Below are 19,840 nucleotides of genomic sequence, written 5' to 3' on the forward strand. Positions count from 1 at the left end.
GCTCTAATCCACAGCTTGATTTCATAGGCAGTTTGTGCTATGCATCAAACTGACTAGCAAAGTAGGAAATCCATTTGGATGTTAGTTCTGCTTGTGGTGTGCAAGAGCACCAAAGAGCTTGGAAAACAAGGAAACCCAAGAAAAAACTGTTACCTTCAGTTTGTATGCAGCACTTGGTGAAACCAAGCAAGAGCTTTTTAGTCATGTTCACAAGTTTATAAACTAGAGGGTTGCACACTTAGCTGTGTCTGTCAGCCAGACCCCTTGATCCCACTCAGCCCCCCTCTCTCACACCCCTGAGGCAGAGGACCAAGCTGGGGGAGAGGAATGGATCTGACTGCGGTGGGTGAAAGGCTTCCAGCAGCCTGACTTCCGTTAAAATCAGTTGCACAGAATGCCCATGTGGTGCTGAAGGTGGAGGAAGTTCTCTGGCATCCTAATCCTGATGTCACTGTCTCACTCCCATATCCAGAGTTTAGAGAATAACAACTAAATTGAAGAAATCAGGCTTCTTGAGTTTTCTGATTCTTCCCATCCCCCCCACCCTCAAATCAATAGGGTTCTGCCCATTGATACATTTCCCCAAAGTTTTGGAATTGATTGATTTCAAAAGTAATGGCATGACAGAGGAAATGCCATTGACTTCAGGTTAACACCTTGTGACACTGGTAACCAATTGTCAGCTCTGGTCAAGGCCATCGGTGTTCGTTAAGAACTGAGCATCTCCTAGGTGGAAACCAAACCAGCTCATCTGTATGTTAGCTTTGTTCAAAATAGGCATTAGTCTTATAAGAATGTATATAGTGTTTAGATTCTATGAAATGCTTGTCAATGGTCACATGCATTAAATCTCACTTGCCACGTCTGTGCTCCATGCGATACGGTAAAATGTTTGTTTTTATAATTGTAAAAATGCCAGCTCTGAACTTGTGAATTCAGACAGGAAGAGTGCTCCCCTGCCCATCCAGGAGAACTATCGAAAATTAAGTGGGCCATTGTAGGACAAAAGCTTTGATTACCCCATCCACCCACGGAGAGGTATGTGCAGAAGACCTCATCCGATTGGTTTAAATGCTGGAAGAGGGGAAATAAGAATAGCTAACATAAATATTTTGTATCTCTTTGTTTGGATTCTCACAAGGGCTGGAGCTAAGAAACAAAAAGCAGAGATCCCAGGATCAACCTGGGTTAAGCCCTAAAAGACATTCAATGCTGACCGAGTGCTGCATCTTTGTCACTTTTTGAATCGTGTTTGAAACTCAGTTGTGTATATATGCTTGCTTACTTTAACCTGTAAATAGCCCTTCTTTCTTTTTCCTCGATAATAAACCTTTCATTGGTTTATTACAGGATTGGCTACATGTGGTGGTTTTGGTGTGAGATCTGGGGTAAGTGACTGGTCTCTTGGGACTAGAAGCAACCTGAATATTTTGTGATTTTTGGGGTATGTGACCATTTAACACTAACTCCAGCTTGCCTGGGTAGCAATATAGACTGGAGAGCCCATGGGAACTGTCTGTGACTCCACGGTAAGACTGTTACAGTGATCCAGGAGTTCATCTTTGTTACTGAGTTGGTGAAATCTAATTATGGAATGCATCACCAGTTTGAGATGTCTGCCCTGCTTTTGGCAGCCTGCCCTGAGGTGGGCGCACTCTGTTGTAAGCTACTCCAGACAGTGTGACACACCTCACTTCACTCAGCCAAATAGGCAGAGATGGAACTTTATGAAAACCTTGTTTAATGTTATCATTTTTATACAACATTTTTGGTTCAGTAGCTCTGCTTTAATGTATTGAACAAAGGCTGGAAATTAAAAACCTAAGTTTTTTTTATATTGCCATCTCTAGCACTGACTCATTGAGGGCATGCCTTGCTGTTGCGAAGTCACACATCATTATGTTGTTGGATTGTTGTTATCCTCTAGCAGGGCATCTCCATTGCTGCATTCTGAGCAAGATGCAAGCAGCATGACTGCCACTAGTTTGAGCAATTCTGATCACCCGGGACCCTATCCCATATATTTTCACCAGCTGTTGAGAAGGTGGTGGTCTAGGAACTAGCTGTATGAGCCACCTAATGTTATTGGTATATGCAGTCAACATCTGCTTTATAGGGGTTCGTCCACTGCACCTTAAGTTTCATAATCTTTCCCTCTGATCACATGTTCTCCCATCCCTGAATTTCGGCATTGGCTTTCCATGTTTTGTATGATCAAGCTGTTTCTCCTGGCCCTTAAAATTCCCTTTCTGAGCCTACCTGGTCCTAACCCTTAGCCCAAGCTTGAATCCTTAATTGCCTGCTCTGTCTCCATCTCACCTCCACACTTTGTCACATTGCCTGAAATAACTTCCCCACTAAGCTTCTTCCATCTCCGCTTTCAAGAACCTATGAAGATGCCTTTTTTTCCTAAGAATTGTTCAAGCTCTAAGAGGGACTTCCATTCTGTGCATGTTTCTTGTTCATCTCATCATAGAATATTAGCGTTGGAAGGGACCTCAGGTGATCATCTAGTCCAACCCCCTGCTCAAAGCAGGACTAACCTCAGCTATATCATCCCAGCCAGGGCTTTGTCAAGCCTCAGCTTAAAAACCTAACTTGACTTTACACGGTCAGCTCTTCTGGCCAGAAACCCTTTTACCTGTGTGACACTAAACTTGCTTTATATAGCACAGTGTAAATTTGTGGAGATACATATTGCTAAAAGGTCAGCTAGTACCTATCTTTGGTGTGGCAAAGCATTTGGGTGTGGAATTCCCTCTCCTCTTGTCATCTGTCTCAGTTCCTCTCTCCCTCCTCTAAACCAAAACCCCCCAAAAAAATTTACCATTGCAAAAGGGCTATTTATTTTGTCTGACCAGCGTTGTCATATTTATTGCTTTATTTGAGTTTTAAGCATCTGTTTTTAAAATTATGTTTCTACTGTGTTTTTAATCAGGTGTTTATTATGTTATATGACTCCTTGAGTGCCTTGGCTAGTGAATGCTTAATAAATAACATTGTCATGTTATAGCTATAAAAATATACTCCCTCCTTCTGAATGAGGCTTCTAAATTTGAAAGAGCTGAGCAAGATGGGAAGAATAGCTGCTGGTTAACCTTGAAATTATTTTAAGGAACATGGAGTGAATAAATGAAAATGTCCTTAAATGGCTTCTGTTGATTCTATGTGCAATTATGACCTGTTAAGAACTGTCACCACATCCTGCCAAACTGTGTAGTCTACCCGTGTACCAGTGCCACCTTCTATTTGATCTGCGTAGAAAGAATTTTTAGCTTGTCAGCTGTTTCTTTTCAATAAAAATTAGTGACTGTTAGTATGCTACTATATGCTATGTAGCCGATTTCTCCTTCTGCATAGGATATATAACTGATAGCTGATGCATTGAAGTCTTGAACTCACTTTGCAAGCCATATGTTAGCCTTCTGCAGTGGGACTGGAGTGGAAAGTGGCTTGGTATTGATTTTCCACTCTTGCACTAGGGAGGAAACTCCTACTTACACGTTCTCCCTACACTACAAAAAAGCTTGGTGGGCCGCCTGCAAATAAAATTGGTCGCACTAGATAGGAAAGAACAAAGCTCCATTAGGCAGACTGTCACAGAATGGATAGACCTTGCATGGCAAAACTGGGATTTGGCTGCCTGGGACAGGTGTTAGAAGCCTTATATCTACATGCTATTATGCTTATCAATATTCTTTTAAGGAAACTCGTAGTGGGTCCTCCAAAGTTAACTGCCAGCAGATACCATAATTCCCCCAAGGGTGTAGCTATAAGATCAGCAAGTACAGGAGTGAGGGAGGTGCTGTGATAGTGAGGAGACCCAGTGAGTGCCCTCCTTGTGGAGTGACTGCCATTTATTTTGAGCTGTGGGTGCTTGAGCACTTCACAACAAAAACATAAAATTTGAATGCTGGCTGAAGGAAATGTCACCAGGGCCAGATTAACTCTCCTGTGGGCCTGGGCCTATTAGATTATGTGGGGCCCTTGTATACAAGTCTTCTTCCTAATTTAAAACAACGTGATCACAGTTATGGTGTTGAGGCTATTAATTAAAAGGCAAGTTCAGAATAGCATTAACATAAAGCCATTCTGTGGTTACATTTCGGTCTTAAAACATGTAGAACGGGGGGGCAGCAACCTATGGCACCCATGCTAAAGGTGACACATGAGATGATTTTGAGTGGGACTCGCGCTGGGCCCATGTCATGTGGGGGAGAAGGGGTGGGGCCAAGAGGGGTGAGTGGTCACTGCTTGCGGCCAGGAGCAGCTCCTGGCCAGGGCACTGGGCCTATGTCACGGGGAGGGGCGGGGATTTATTTTTGCGGGGCTTCCCTTAGCCTGAGGCCCTGGGCTGCAGCCCCCAAAGCCCCTGTGTTAATCTGGACCTTAGTCTATACACTAAGACCTAGCAGCGTGTACAGATTCAGTTTTTCCCATGGTGCATTCAAGTCCTGCAATGTTTGCTCCAGATATAATGGGTCTAATTCTCACTTGATGTCAATTTATGCTAATGCAACTACAAAGACTTCAGCTGAGTGACTCCTGATTTACATCCGTATGAGTGAGGAATCTGGCTCAAGAAGTAAAACCCCTGCAGCAAAATCAAAAGGAAGAGCAATGAGTGACTTGAATGTTGGACCATGTGATGCCAGCCGCAGTACTCCCTCTCTCAGTGGAGTGAAATGGCTCACTTAGCCACTTTGCATCATTCAGGCTGAGATGGGAGCATGTAGGTTTTTTGTTTTTTTTTTTTCCCCTCTCATAATCAACTGGCTATGCTGGAGGAAGGTATGAATCGTTGCTCATAAAACAAAATAGAACTCTGATGGAGAGAAATGGTATAGACCTCTACTCTAGTCCTTCCCCACATTACAAATAATGCTGCCTTTTAGAACTAGTACATCAGTACACACTGGCTAAACCATGTAGATCATGTGAGGCCAGCTCACCTTCAGGCAAGGTCAAACAAGATGATAGCACACGAGACGGCTCTGTATCACTAGCATCATCCTCGTTGTTGCTCTTGGTTCACAAGGAATACATTCCCATTCAGAGCAGTCCTTAAGTTTAAAATATTTACTGAGCTGGTTGATTTCTAGATATTCAGCTTTGTAAAGTGGTCTGAAAAGCATTAAATAAGAACAAAGTACTAATAATATTAGATGGTGTCTAAAGGCCGTCTCAGATTTTGCAAAAAGTCACTTCTTTCCTCATTTCTATAATAATAGGTAGGCCTGGTCCTACAGCTGCATGAATCCTCTGAAGCTGCAAATTCAGTCTATCTGCAATTCCTTATTTTGGTTTTCTCTCCTTGTGTTATAATGTTCATTCATTTTATTGGATGTGTGGAAATACCAATATTTAAATTTAATTAAATTTTATGGATCAGTTTAATGAAACTGTATAATGTTAAGCCAAAAATTTCAAATTGTGGGTGGCTAAAATTGGGCATCTAAATCCATATTTATGCATGGTAGTGGTCTGATTTTTTTTTCAGACATGTTATGCCCCTGTAGTTCCAGTTAACTTCTAATAATCTCTGTAGTATAAGATGTTGTGGCAGGTTGTCCCTGGCCCTTCGTGGCCTCCTGCTGGAGGCCCTGCAGTCCAACTTCAAAAGACCAAAAATCATGAGATTTTAAAAAAATATTAGTGTTTTTAGGTCCGTCTCTTGATTTTTGAACTCCCCCCTGCCCATCCCCATCATGTGTGCATGTGGCAATTAGTGTTGCCCACTCCCACATGTACTGGATAAGGTGACTTTGGCCCCTGCTGCAGGAGTGCTCACCCTCACATCTGCCCCCTCCTGCCCAGCAATTAGTCATGTCCCCCATCAGTTCTGTCCCCATGCAAACCCCCTCAGTTCAGTCTCCCTTCAGTTCAGCCCCCCACCTCATCAACCCTCCGTTCACCCTCTCAGCACTCACCCCATCTGCTCAGAACCCACCATCAGTACAGCCTTCCCACCCCATCAGCCTCCACCCTCCTCACTTCAACCCCCTGGCAGTCCCCATGCCATAGTTCAGCCCTCCCAGCCCCACACCTGTTCCTCTTAGGGTTCTTCATTCTCCCCAGGCCTAGAGGGCTGCAGTGGGGTCCCCTCTCCCACTTCCCAGGGTGGAAGGTGAGCCCCGGGCCACCTGGGGCTGACAGAGGAAGCCTCTTCTCACCCAGTGAGGAGGGGATCCTGCTGTCAGCCCCAGGGCTGATTGACAGTGGGAGCACCAGTTGCCCCAGCACTTTCTAAGTAAAATTAAGCCTGACTCATGATCTGGGGCAGAACTCTCAAAGGTCAGGAATTTATTGTTTTCAGCCACTGCTTAAGTTTACTTAGAAATTGCAGAATTTGCGAGAGTTGGCATGTTGGCTCTGCCCTGGGAAAAGAACAATGAAGGTGGTCCTCCAGGCCTGCCTAGAAAGGAGCATGGAAACAGCCAATCAGAGTCCCGCAGGTTCAAATAAAAGGAGCTGCAGAGGGGTGAGGCAGGGTGTTCTGCTTTGGCGGAAGGAGTTTGGGGGGCTGCTGTTACTGGCTTTGGGAGAACAAGGACCTGAGAACTGTAACCTGAAGATAATGGTTGAAGGTTAAGGGACCTGGGAGAAGAGCAGCAACCCATCAAAGGATGCAGTACATGGCTGCTGTTTATAGGGTCTCTGGGTTGAAACCTGGAGTAGATGGTGGGCCTGGGTTCGCCCACTGGTGAAGTGGCCTAAGCTCCAAGAAAGGAACAAGGCTCTGTGGGGAAGCCTGAGTGAAGGACGGGACATAAAGGGCTCATAGATGGGGCTGAAGACCCTAGTGAGGGCTGACAGTTTGTCGAACTCTTTGCTACCCCGGAAGGGGTTCATTCATATTGACTGTGTGACTTGGCCAGAGGGCTGAGGCAATGAAGACCTGCCTAGTGAGGTCAACAACCTATAGGGGGCAGCAGGAGCAGGAAAAGGCTGTAGTACCAGATGCAGCAACAGGAGGTGCTTAAGAGCTGGGTCCCCTGTATTCTCCAGTTTTTGCTTGGATTTTTCTGAGAATTTTTTTACTGGATCTAAACCAGGGGGTCATGTGCTTGGTTGCTTCTGCAGGTTGAATGCATTGCATGCAGCAGGAGCTGCTTGCATTCCTCAGTTCTCCTCCACAAGCTCTCTGTGTGTTACCCTCTCACCCCCCTTGATTTCAGGGCCTCCCTACAACTTCACCTGCCACTCCCTCCCTCATGCCAGAGTCAGTGTGTCCTCTGTTTCCTTTAGGTGTGCTCCTATCTTCGCTTACCCATGTTTTTCAAACCCCTTTTTTATTTGTAACTTCAATTATTTCTTTGCTCTGTCTGAGAGGGAGTTAACATTTTAAACTGCATTGCAAGAATGGGCAGAACTAAAATGGGGGTATAGTTACAATGGAAAAACAGAGTGGTTGCTATCAAGAAGGCCTTTGATCTATAGACAATTACAAACCTAGTTAAAGCTTATGCATGTGCTAAAACCCCTTTGGTTTTCTTTCACCAAAAATAATAGGGTTGGGTTCGGCTCATCAGTGCCTAGAACATTCCGTAAAATCTTGGAATTGATTGGATGTGGTATTGAAGTTATGTTGCATCCCAACAGACAAAGAAACAAGTGGAAAAATGTTATCAAGTTGAGTGTAAGGCATCATTTAGTTTAGCCGACAATACTATTTTAGTATATCCTGGTTATGATGATAGCCAAGTTCTTCTAATTTTCCCTCAGTGAGAGTCAGAGTTCTGCTAAATGTCAGTTCCAGTAAACATTTGCCATGCAAACTTTAGGTAGTTGGGGCTTCTCAACTCATCCTGGGTCCAAGGAGGCTTGTGGTTCTTCCCCCCCCCCCTCCGCAAGGCCTAAGATGCTCTTCATAAGGCAGCTAATAAGCCTCTTGAGAGATGTACAGAATTCCCCAACCTACAACACTTGAGACTTTTTGGGAAACCCCTCCAAAAGCTTTAAGAAGTTCATTGTGACCCTCCAGTTGGAGAGACTTGAGATCGTGAGCCTGGTTCTCAGTCCCGGCTCTCTAGGAGCCTTAGGTGCTCTGGAAGAGTCACTGAATCACATGCAGCTCTTGGGAGGCTTCTGTGTCATGGATGAGTCGGTCACTAAACAAGCCTCAATATGATCAGTGGGATAAAACTTTCATGTTTGCCCAAGCAAATGACTTTCAGTGGGACCTAGGCACTTTTGAAAATATCCCCCATAATCCTTCTGAGGATCTTATTTTAGCTCACTGGGGTCTGCTGAACTAGTAAGCCTCCTGAGCATGGGATAGTTGTGAGGGTCTTCTGATGAGCCTTTTCATATGTACAGTGGTGGCCCCAATGAGCTTCTTAAACTATTCAGAAGTGGAATGCCCAGCTGCCCTTTTCATTTGCCCCCTCTTCTGCTACCTCCCTTACTGCCTTCTGTACTAACTCCCCACTCTGCTGGTATGCTAAGTTCCTTTGTCACCACTCTTCTGCTACCTCCCTTGCCTGCCTTTCAGTTGAGATGTCTGAGGAGTAACATAGAGGGCCCATGAATTGGTGGGAAGGGGGTGACTTGGGATAAATGAACTAGGGAGGGCGGAGTCTGAAAAAAACGAGTTTCAGAAATCTGAGCAGAAGTTCAATTTGCTAGACCTTCTTCCATACAACCCTCCAGGCTCCCTTTGTCAAGTAGGACCTGGGATATACCAAACACACACCTTTTGTTGCTGATGTTTCTTGGCTACCCTGTTGCTGAGGCACAGTATAAGTATCTAAGCAGATGGATGAGATAACTTAATGTCAACATACTAACTCAATACTTTTATTTTTGCAATGTCCTGAACATGTGCATTGATTTCTGGACAGATGCATATAACAGATTGAACAAAAGAAAATCATAAAATATATTTAATGGAATATAAAGCATGTAGCACTACTGACAGTTTTGCAAAGAGAATGCAGTAGTAACAGCAGATATCTTATTTCTCTCTTCACCCATGCCATGTTTTAATTTTTGTTCCTACTCATTAATTTATCAGAGCTCATGCTGACTTATCTGATGTAACCAAAAATGTTCACCAGGTGCCCTGACCATACTGGAAATAAAAAGCAGCATGTTTGATCGTAAATGCTATTTTGTGCCAGCCACTCTGAAGTGGCAGCTAACGCACACAGAAGATTGGAAAAGTCTTCAACTCTTTTTCTAAAGACTTGCAGTGAAAGCAGCATGCTGAATATATTATTTAAATACTCTCACTTCTTGTGGTGTTTGTGTCCTGTAAACGTCATTAAAAATCAATAAGAACAAATTGGATCCAGTATATTCTGTGGTTTGCAAAGACTACGTTTTCTTATTCTTATATTTATTCATGCTGGCAAAGGTGGCATTGAAGATAAAGATCCAGTCAGTATAAAACAATAATTCATGATTTTTTTTTTTTTTTTTTTTTTTAAATCTGTCTTATTTGCTCCTCTTGCGTTAGGGATCCAAGTGATTGGCTTTTACTAATAAGAGAAATATTTTTATCCTTTGGCAGGTAGAGGGAAAAAATATCCAGACCATACTGAATGCTCTTCCTTGACTAGAATAAAACAGCAAATGAAGACAGGGTGCAACTAATCGTTCTGCCATGGTGAAGCTCCCTTCATTGTTATAATGCAGGGACAAATTCATCCCTGGTATAACTCCTCTAAAGCCATTAGAGTTACCCTAGCCAGGAAGCTGGCCTGCTGTCTCTTATTGTCTCTGGCTTAGTTGCTATTTTAGAGGGACTGAATTCTAATGCAGAATATTCTCTCTCTATTTGCATACATCCGCACACCATACAAATTATAGGGAAGAACTGTCCTTTTATAATTCAGTACCTTTAAAACAGAGCAAGATTGTGTGGCATGGTTTTACATAAACATGTCTTCATATTCATCTGGAAGTAGATACCTATTTGTGCTTGTGAAATTAAAAGGAATATAAGCAGAGGATACATAATCATTTCTTTATCTGCAAGCCAGTGACTGGTAGCAGCAGTACCAGCTTCCCGGTTTTGAACTGAATTTCCTAATAAGTAGGAATGGCTAATGAAGAAATGTTGGTGGCTAGCAAAATCCTTTATTTTGTGTACCTGTACATTTACCAATGGGAAACGGGAGAGAGAGATCCTCCCTACCATCCCCCAAGCACTTCAAAGGTTAGCAAACCCTCAATCAATATGTCCTTATCAACATTCATCCTCCTAGGGTGATCCTTCTTAGAGATAATGGCATTCAGTCTGGCCTTGCTGATTATGGGAGCAATCTTGGCTCCTTCTGGGCCCATCTTGGAAACAATTATGCACATGGCTAACTTTACCCACTGAGCTATATTTACATATGCAATTGTTTGCAGGACTAAGCCCTGTATGGGTAAGGAATTGGTGTGATTTAGGCTAGGTCTACACCACCACTTATGGTGGCATAACTTATGTTGCTCAGGGGTGTGAATAAGCCACCCTCTGAGTGCCATAAGTTATACCGACCTAAAGTGGACAGCGCTATGTTGGCAGGAGAGCTTCTCCCACCAAAGTAGCCACTGCTGCTTGTTGGGGATGGATTAATTAAGTGGATGGGAGAGCGCTCTCTCATCGGCTTAGAGCGGCTACACTAGAGATCTTACAGTGATGCAGCTGTGCCGCTGAAAACTCTAGTATAGCCATAGCCTTAGACTTTGCAGCTTTCAGTTGGGTGAGATGATGTTTGAGTGTAACTATTGCTTCAGGGGAGACTTGATATTCTATATACTATGACTTCATCTTTCAGAGAGACTATTACAAAATACTCCACAATATGAAATGATAGGGCAATGGCCCTCCTCAGAAGTAGAACAGTGGAAACTAATTGGGATTAGCTCTTATGTGACGGACAGGTTTTGGTAGACTGAACAGGTTCATATCACTGTATTAGCATCTTTCCTTGCCTTTATCCAAGAATAGCCAATGGTACAAAAGAGAATGGGCTGGCATGATCTTTCCCAAAGTTTCTATTTTAAATACATGTTTTAATAAATCAATAAGAAATGGGGAGGAGGGAGAAATAGGTGTGTCTGGAGAAATGTGTGGTGGAATTAGGTCCAAACTGAAATCTAACATCCAGTTCAAAATCTGATTCCCAGCTGACCATATTTTCATGGTCAGCCCTTTGCTCTCTAAAGAGCAATAGCAAACCCATGCTTCCCAACAGCACCAAATTTTGGAGAGCTTGAAATACAAATTCCTTCTTTATAGACTGCCACACCCAGTGCTGTGCTTATCAGCTTTTATTGAAGCTGATTTTGTTTTCCCATTCCTTGGAAAATATCAACTGTCAAATTTACATGCTCTATTACGGTCTGATTTTTATTTCTTTAAAGGATTCTTTTATTTTTGTCAATAGTATATGCACCATGTGGTATAGGGGTTGCTGTGGTAAGAGTGGATTTTTTTTATTGAGTAGCGCTATAAATATTAATATAAAACATGGGAAACTGGGTGGATGGGAAGCTAATCCTGCCTTCCTGAGGTACTGTACCATTTTGTTCCTTGCCTAAAATTTCCATCATCTCTAGAGCAGGAAAAGCTCCAAGGCAGAGTGATATCACAGCAGACTAATAAAAAGAAAGCAGGATAAGAATAAGCAGGATATTAAGATTATAAAACAAACTACTAGCAACTGAAGGAGCAGAAATGAGCTTGTAAAAGAAATCTTGCTTTGTCATGACAGATGGGGCCCATGGCACAAAACTGAGATCTAGATTTTTAAATTCCTTAAAGTTGAGGGTTTTGGGTCAGACCCATCTCCAGATTGACAGACTGAATGCAGTACAGAAAAAGGTGAGTTCAGAGGATATAATTGGTTTTAAGAGATGTAGGATGATCTTATGGTTAAAGCACAGAATTGAGGTCAGGATATCTAACTTGTGTTTTTTGAGTTTGCATCTGATGTGCTGGGTCACTTTAGACAAGTCATTTAGGGCCCAGACTTCAAACTTGGGCATCTAATGTTAGGCGCAAATAGTCATTTTAGGCACTTGAATGAAGACGTGTATGCTTGAGTAGCCTACTTTAGACATCCAAATGTAAAAATTAGGTCTTTAATCTCTCTCTCTGTTTTGTCATTTGCTACATGGGGATGATAATACCTTTGAATGGAAAATGCTATAATAGTGCATTATATAATTACTGATGACACTGTTCATATATATATTGTACACTAATTGTGACCCTTCTGTGCCCAGGGTAGCCACCTGAAAATGCCAAGGTTAGGGAAGGCTGCAAAAGGAGAGCAGATTCTCCCAGCACTGGTGGGTGCCACTGAAGCCAGACTTCCCAACCAGCCACAAACTAGGCTTCTGATTCCCCAAACCAGTTATCAAGAAGCTAGTACACAAATACATACAGGCCCCTTTACTGCATTCCAGTCTCTGGCCCCAATCAGCCACTAGGTCCAGTAAAGAGACCAGTTATTTAACTCTATGCTGTTTACCAAAAAGGTTCCTCCTGACCCCAAAGGGTCAGCCACAGTACCACATCAATATAAGTTTGGATCTTACCCAAAATAACCACGCTGCCAGCCAATCCTTTAGTAACTAAAACAAAAGGTTTATTATAAAAAGGAACAAACAATAAGAAATGTTAAAGGATTAAAGCAATCAGATACATAGAAATGATTTGAAACCATATACATCAGGTTTCTAGAAGAATTGTGGAGTTTGCAGGCTTGTATAGTCCCTCTGGTATACATCCAGTACCTGGATGGGTCTCAGTCCTTTGTTTCACAGCTTCAGTTGCAGATGACTTTATCCAGAGGTATATAGGTGGCTGAAGCTGAACATGATTAAAGACCAGATGTATCCCAGACCTCTGCCTTTTTATGTCCTCTGGCCCTTGCCATGGTGCTTGTGGAATTTCACAGGAACCAAAATGGGGTACAGAGTCACATGAGCAAGTCCTGGTGACTCATCAGGTATATCCCTGGCTTCTCCGTCTGGGCCCCTTGCACCTGTGAATTTCTTAATGGGCCATCAAGCAGGGTTTTGTTTTGCAGCCATCCTGTCTGGGGTGTGACCCAGACAGCACAATTTGAAATACAGATATCTTAAACATATCCACACACATATAACTTCCATTACACACATAACACATGAACATAAACATTATCATCTTACTTAGCACATTATAACCTTTCTAATAGTACCTGGCATGGCATATCTCACATAAATTATTATGAGTTTGATACACTGATGTTAAATAATATAACAAATGCCCCCACCCCCCAATCCAGCCAGCGTGACACTAATGTCTTGTTCTGCCTTCTTGGCCTTGGTGGGAGGGAGGGCATGAAAAAAAGACTTGATCCTGCTTCCGTTGACATCAGCATGAGCAGGTTTAGGTATAGAGTTACAAAGTGTATGTAGAGATTATTTCAGATGTCTCTGGATCAGATGCTTCAACTGTCTAACAGCAGCATACATGGAACTACTCAACATTTTAGGACAGGAGCTTGTTTCTGAGGATGATAATCTTGTATCCTCCTGTATGTCTAGAATCATTGGTGTCACATGCTAGTTATGTTGCTCAAATAAATGCTTGTATTAAATTAAATAAAATGAGAGAGAGCTGACTGGAAAGTAGTACAATGAGTAAAGCAAAAGCACGAATGAATGAGGTTAATTGCTGGAGAATCTGAATCAGTGAAGGACTTTTACTCCAGAATTGCTAAATACACATGCACAAAGAGTACAGGGCTGAGAATGGTTCTCCTGAGTTGACACAGCTAGGATTAGAAGACTCACTAAGTCGTGTTGGGCAAGTCACTTTGGATCAGATTTATTTTAAGGTATTTAGGCATGAAAAGATGCAGATGGGCACCTACTGGGATTTTTCAATCTGCATCCTTAGGTGCCTAAATACCTTTGAAATCTGGCCATTCAGCTCTTCCTAACTGTCAGGGTAGTTAAGCACTGGAATAAATTCCATAGGGAGGTTGTGGAATCTCCATCACTGGAGGTTTTTTTTAAGAGCAGGTTACACAAACACCTGTCAGGAATGGTCTAGTTATTGCTTAGCCCTGTCTTGAGTGCAGGGGACTGGACTGGATGGCCTGTTGAGATCCCTTCCTGTACTAGACTTCTATGGTTTAGTAGGGGGAAATCCTGGGGTCAGAGAGCTGCCTTTTTGCTGCTCTCAGGAAAATCCATTTAGAATTGACTGAGTTACAACTGATTGAAAATAGTCTTTTCCCATCTGTCTTGCTCAGTAGAGCGTAAAATCCCCTGCACATTCTGTTGGTGTGACCTGTGCTTCCCACCCGTGCTTCAACATGTTGCACTGAACTGAACCTCTGGATGGGACACAGGCAGAATGGATGCTGTGGCTGTTGCTGCCATCACCCTTATTACTGAGAGAGACCTCTTCCCCTCTGAGTGATTACATCATGTGAGACTAGAGCACAGATTGCTAATATGGCAGACACCCACTGCATCTTCCCTAATTCATCACAAAGCTCAACGATATTTCTCTTGTGTGGCTTCTGTCTGATCTAGTTATGCTGTGAAGGGAAAATCAATCTTTTTGGGTTTTTTTGTTTTTTTTTAAAGGCTACACTGGTAATTTTTATGCTCAAAATTTCTGTGAATTTTAATAAGGGAAGTTTGACGTGTCTATTTATTACTAAGAAAATCTGGGGCCAAGAAAAGGTTGGATGCTAGTGCTAAATTTCTTAAAGGACCCTTTTAATTATTTTTAACTTGTAAACTAACCAATTTAATTATAAATGCTCAGAAAATTAATTCAACAGTCAGATTAAATGCTGTGATTTTTAAGGGAGGTATGCTGTATTCTTCATACATAGCAGTGGTTGAATCCCTGCTTTAATTGCAAAACTCAGCTCAGCATTAACTACAGAACTGTGAGCAGAGTAAGCATAATACTTTGCACTTATGGAATACTTTTCATATGAGGATCTCAAGTACCTTAAACATGTAAGTGTCTAATTTTTGGGTGCTCAGTTTTAGACTCATAGGGCCTATCTTCCCCTCCACCCCACCCAACCTGCCAATTGACCTTAAGCAGTCCAGCTTTTGTTGACTTCAGTTAGGACTGTGGGTTCCCAGCATCTCTGAAAACCAGGCCTTCAGTATTTTTAAAATTAGGTCTCCTAAAAAGGAGGCAATCAAAATAAGGGCCGGCCCGAGCCATTCTTGCTCCCCGGGCAGACATTATAATTGCATCAGGTGTGCACCCAGGAAACTTTAACTTTTTAGGGATGTCAAATTTCAATGTGAATTTCCATGTCAATTGCGTATTACCCTCCACCAAATAATCTGGCAGCTCCTTCAATTTAGGCTGTTGCCTGGTCAGACCGTAGCTTGGGCCAACACTGATCAAAATTGGAGGCTACTCTTGAGAATGCATGCCTTATCAAGTTAGCCTTAAAACACTCCTCTGATGTAGGTAGATATTACTACCCCATTTCACAGCTGGATGAACAGAAGCCCACAGGTAAGATGTCTTGGTTAAGGTCACATAGAATGTGGCAGTTTCAAAAATAGAACTCAGTCCTAGCTCCCAGCCTCAGTCGACACTGCCTGTACCACTAATACGATTGGGCCAAATTCTGTCCTGACACGTATCTGCAACTCGACTGATTTCAGTGGGCAAAATTTGGCCTCTAGTAATTAGAGTACTTTATATAATTGGGAGCTATGAGGGTTTCATAGAGAGTATTTTTGGGGGGGTCATTCTTTATAAACTACAGTGGCCTCGTGTGCAAGCATGTAACAGAAGACAGTGAAATAAATGTTAAATAGAGCCAACTGCCCTTTGTGCATTTTCATTTTCTCTCAGTTACATAAAGTAGCAGTGATGCCAATAACAAAATATAAAATGTTGTTGATTTCACTCTGATGGTGGCTCGGGTGTGTGGGGGGCTGAATGGAGAGGCTAGTCAACATCCTCCTCCTGGATGATTTTAAAGAAGAATCAGTATTCTTCACCTTGGAGCCAGTCCCCTCCCTGGCTCACTTTTTTTTTTTTCTCCTCCTCTTCTCAGCCATTTTCCCCCTCTCCAAATTAAAAATAAAACCCGTAGCATGATTGTGTTGAAGTCTTGGGCAGCTTATTTCTGGAGTTTCTCTGTGCTGCTACTGAGCCTTTCCAATCCTAAATGGAGAGCATTCTCAAATCTCACTGACTGATATGTGGAGCCTGCAGGATTACGAGCCAGAATTGTTAAGGAAAAATGTCTGTGGTGTTGACCTCTGCGTAGGCTGAGGGTGCCAAGATTGCCTCAGGCTCTTGAAATTCTCTTTTGGCCAACATTGCTGCTACTAAAACCATTTCTGGCAAATTCTCTTGTAATTACAACTTTTTTATTCTTCAAAATGAAAGGAAGCTTTTGAATGTGTTGTGTGTAAATTGTGCACATGCAGTATTGTTGTACTGCGTTGGTCCCTGTGGACGTGCCCCTGGAAGCGGGGAGCAGCGTCCAGGCATCTCCCTCTCTGGGCCCTCCTCAGAGGGGGACCACCCCTCCCGGCTATCTCCCACCGGGAGCAGTCTTGAGCCTGTCTGCCGGGCAAGCAGTTTAGCACCAGGCCCCCAGTCAGGGCTGGCCAGGTAGGCAGGCCGCTCTCTGGAGCGGTATGGCGGGTGAGGCTCTCTCTCAGAGTGGTTAGGGGAGGGGGACGCAGGCCCGCCCGTCTCCACTGCGTCTCAGCCCAGGGCCCTTGCAGTGGCAAAGGCGTTTGCCGCAGGGCTCCTGCCGCAACATGCCGCCCGGGTTGTGCCCGACTCAGCCACGAACCTGTGGCTACCCCTGGGCTTCTTCCTCCCCGAAACCCCCGCTACCTGCCTCCTCTGGGGCGTGGTAGTCCTACTAGGCCCTCCTCATCCACAGGTGGCAGCTCTGGCAGCTCCATGGGCTCATCCTCAGAGGGCAGCTCTTCCAGGTCCTCGGGCCCCCAGGCCGCGGGCAGGGCCGGTAAGTTCTCTGGGTCCCAGGCTCTGTACTGCTCCGGTGGGCCCGCCTCCGGCTCCCAGGCCGCAGGTGTCTCAGGGGGGTTCTCCTCAGGCTCCCAGGCAGCAGGGAACCCCGATGGGCCCCCCTCCAGCTCCCAGGCAGTGGGGTACTCAGGTGGGCCCCCCTCCAGCTCCCAGGCAGCGGGGAACTTGGGTGAGGCCTCCGCTGATCCCCAGGCTCGGGTTAAGGCCGGCCGCTCCCTCTCAGTGTGGTTCTCCGGCCCGGCCTTAGCTGGGAGCTCAGGAGGAGAAGCGTCCTTCCCCCTTGGCCGTTGTCCTCTGACTGAGCTGATAGGCCTGGCTTTTAAAGGCCTGGCCCCACCCACCTGCTTCTGGTCAGGGTTTCCCCTTGGGGGCTCTATCAGCTAGGGTGGGTCTGGCTCCCTCTCTGGGCCCTCCTCAGAGGGGGACCACCAGTCCCGGCTACAGTCCCAAGATATGAGACAAGGTGGTTGAGGTAATATCTTTTACTGGACCTACTTCTGTTAGTGAAAGAGACGAGCTTTTAAGCCACATGGAGCTCCCTGTATGGCATTCCTGTAACTTGCTAAAATGGCTATTTTGGGGAAGAGTTGAATCCAGGAGCCCAGCTTCTGACTCCCACTACAGCAGCTTGCCACCACTCTGGCAGTGCAAATCAGCCATAATGTGACTTAATTGGCTGGTGGAAGATTGAATTCTTGTGTGGGAGAAGACCCCAGTGGCATAGAGATGCCTTAGCAGCTGCGTCATTACCTCCTTCTGGCCCCTGAAGCAGTGGGCAGCCTAGGGGCAGAAGAAGAGGAAAAAATGGCTTGGATGCTCCAGCAATCCCAAACTGCCTGAATAACTCCCTGGGGCTCAGATTGGTCTGATTTATAGCAGGGGCCAAACCAATCTTTGACTAGTGTCAGGTAGCCACTGTCACAACCTGGGGTGTGACAATTAGGTTTAGGGGCTAGAGCAGTTGAAGTCAGGCCTAGAGGCTGGAGCTGGAGTCAGGAACCAGGCAATGGAGCAGAGCTGGGGCAGGACAGGAACAAGGCAGGCACTGGAGCGATTACAGTTCAGTATCAGTGTTGAGCAGCTGCTGGGCTCAAGAGCAGGTCTAGTGACATCTCTCAGCCCATCAGAGAGTCTGGTTGATCCTGGTGTTCAGCTAGCTGGTCCCAGGCTCAGCTGCAGGCCCTGATTCCTGGTAGTACCACCCCTTTAAGGGCTCCTCTTAGGAACCCTGCGGCCAGGATTTTCAGGATAAGTTTGAAGTTCTGTGATAGATCTTGGGCATGGATGTTCTTTACTAGCTCCCAGGCCAGGTCATCTGGACTGTAGCCCTCCCAGTCCACGAGGTACTAGAGCTTTCCCCAACTCATTGTGAGTCAAAAATTCATTGGACCAAGTATTCCTCCTGCTGTTGAATGGTTATGGATCATGGTGGTGAAGTGGAGTGATTTGCTAATGGGTTCTCAGTGTAAGGCTTTAGAATGGAGACGTGAAGTCCAGGATGGATCTTTAGAGACTCAAGTAGCTGTACTTGAGTGGTACTAGGCTGACCTATTCCAAGATCGTGAATGGGCACAGGTTCCAGTGATCTAACTTTGCTGATGCGCACATTCATTTAAGACTCTGAGTGGATAACCAAATCCTGTCATAGAATCATAGAAGATGAGGTTTAGAAGGGACCTCACGAGGTCATCTAGTCTAACCCCCTGCTCAAAGCAAGTCCAACCCCAACTAAGTCATCCCAGCCAGGGCTTTGTCAAGCTGTACTTAAAAACCTCTAAGGATGGAGATTCCACCACCTCCCTAGGTAACCCATTCCACTGCTTCACCACCCTCCTAGTAAAAAGGTTTTCCTAATATCCAACCTAGGCCTCCCCCACTGCAACTTGATACCATTGCTCCTAGTTTTGTCATCTACTATCACTAAGAACAACCTAGTTCCATTCTCCCTGGACCCCCTTTCAGGTAGCTGAAAGCTGCTATCAAATCCCACCTCATTTTTCTCTTCTGCAGACTAAATAAGTCTAGTTCCCTCAGCCTATCCTCATATGTCACGTGCTCCAGCCCCCTTATCATTTTTGTTGATCACTGCTGGACTCTCTCCAATTTGTCCATCTCCTTTCTGTCATGGGGGGCCCAAAACTGGACACAATACTCCAAATATGGCCTCACCAGTGCCAAATAGAGGGGAACACTTCCCTCAATCTGCTGGCAATGCTCCTACTAATGCAGCCCAATATGCCATTAGACTTCTTGGCAATAAGAGCACACTGACTCATATCCAGCTTCTTGTCCACTGTAACCCCCAGGTCCTTTTCTGCAGAACTGCTGCCTAGCCAGTCAGCTTCAGTCTGTAGCAGTGCATAGGATTCTTCCATCCTAAACGCAGGACTCTGCACTTGTCCTTGTTGAACCTCATCGTAATTTTTTTGACCCAATCCTCCAATTTGTCTAGGTCATTCTAAATCCTATCCCTATCCTCCAGAATATCTACCGCTCCCCCCAGTTTAGTATCATCTATAAGTATTTGCTGAGGATGTAATCCACCGCATCCTCCAGAACATTAATGAAGATGTTAAACAAAACCCAGCCCTAGCGCTGACCCCAGGGCATTCTGCTTGTTACTGGCTTCTATCTAGACAATGAGCCGTTGATCACTACCTGTTGAGCCCGATGATCTAGCCAGCTTTCTATCTATCTTATAGTCCATTCATCCAACCTATACTTCTTTAACTTGCTGATAAGAATACTGTGGGAGACTGTATCAAAAGCTTTGCTGAAGTCAAGGTGTATCATGTCCATTGCTTTCCCCACATCCGCAGAGCCAGTCATCTCATCACAGAAGGCAATCAA

The 19,840-nt window shown here is 44.5% G+C and overlaps 1 long non-coding RNA gene across 1 annotated transcript in view; it reads left to right on the forward strand.

Moving 5' to 3' along the window:
• The first annotated feature begins 1,371 nt into the window (after positions 1 to 1,371).
• Positions 1,372 to 19,840, forward strand: part of LOC137158625 (uncharacterized) — a 42,667-nt gene continuing 24,198 nt past the window's right edge. The window contains exon 1 of the long non-coding RNA XR_010921465.1: positions 1,372 to 1,388. This is a non-coding gene — a long non-coding RNA (uncharacterized lncRNA). The remainder of the gene's footprint in view (positions 1,389 to 19,840) is intronic.

This window comes from Emydura macquarii, unplaced genomic scaffold, assembly GCF_026122565.2.
Source record: "Emydura macquarii macquarii isolate MOO-44397 ecotype Brisbane River unplaced genomic scaffold, CSIRO-AGI_Emac_v2 contig_1768, whole genome shotgun sequence".
Lineage (NCBI taxonomy): Eukaryota > Metazoa > Chordata > Testudines > Chelidae > Emydura > Emydura macquarii.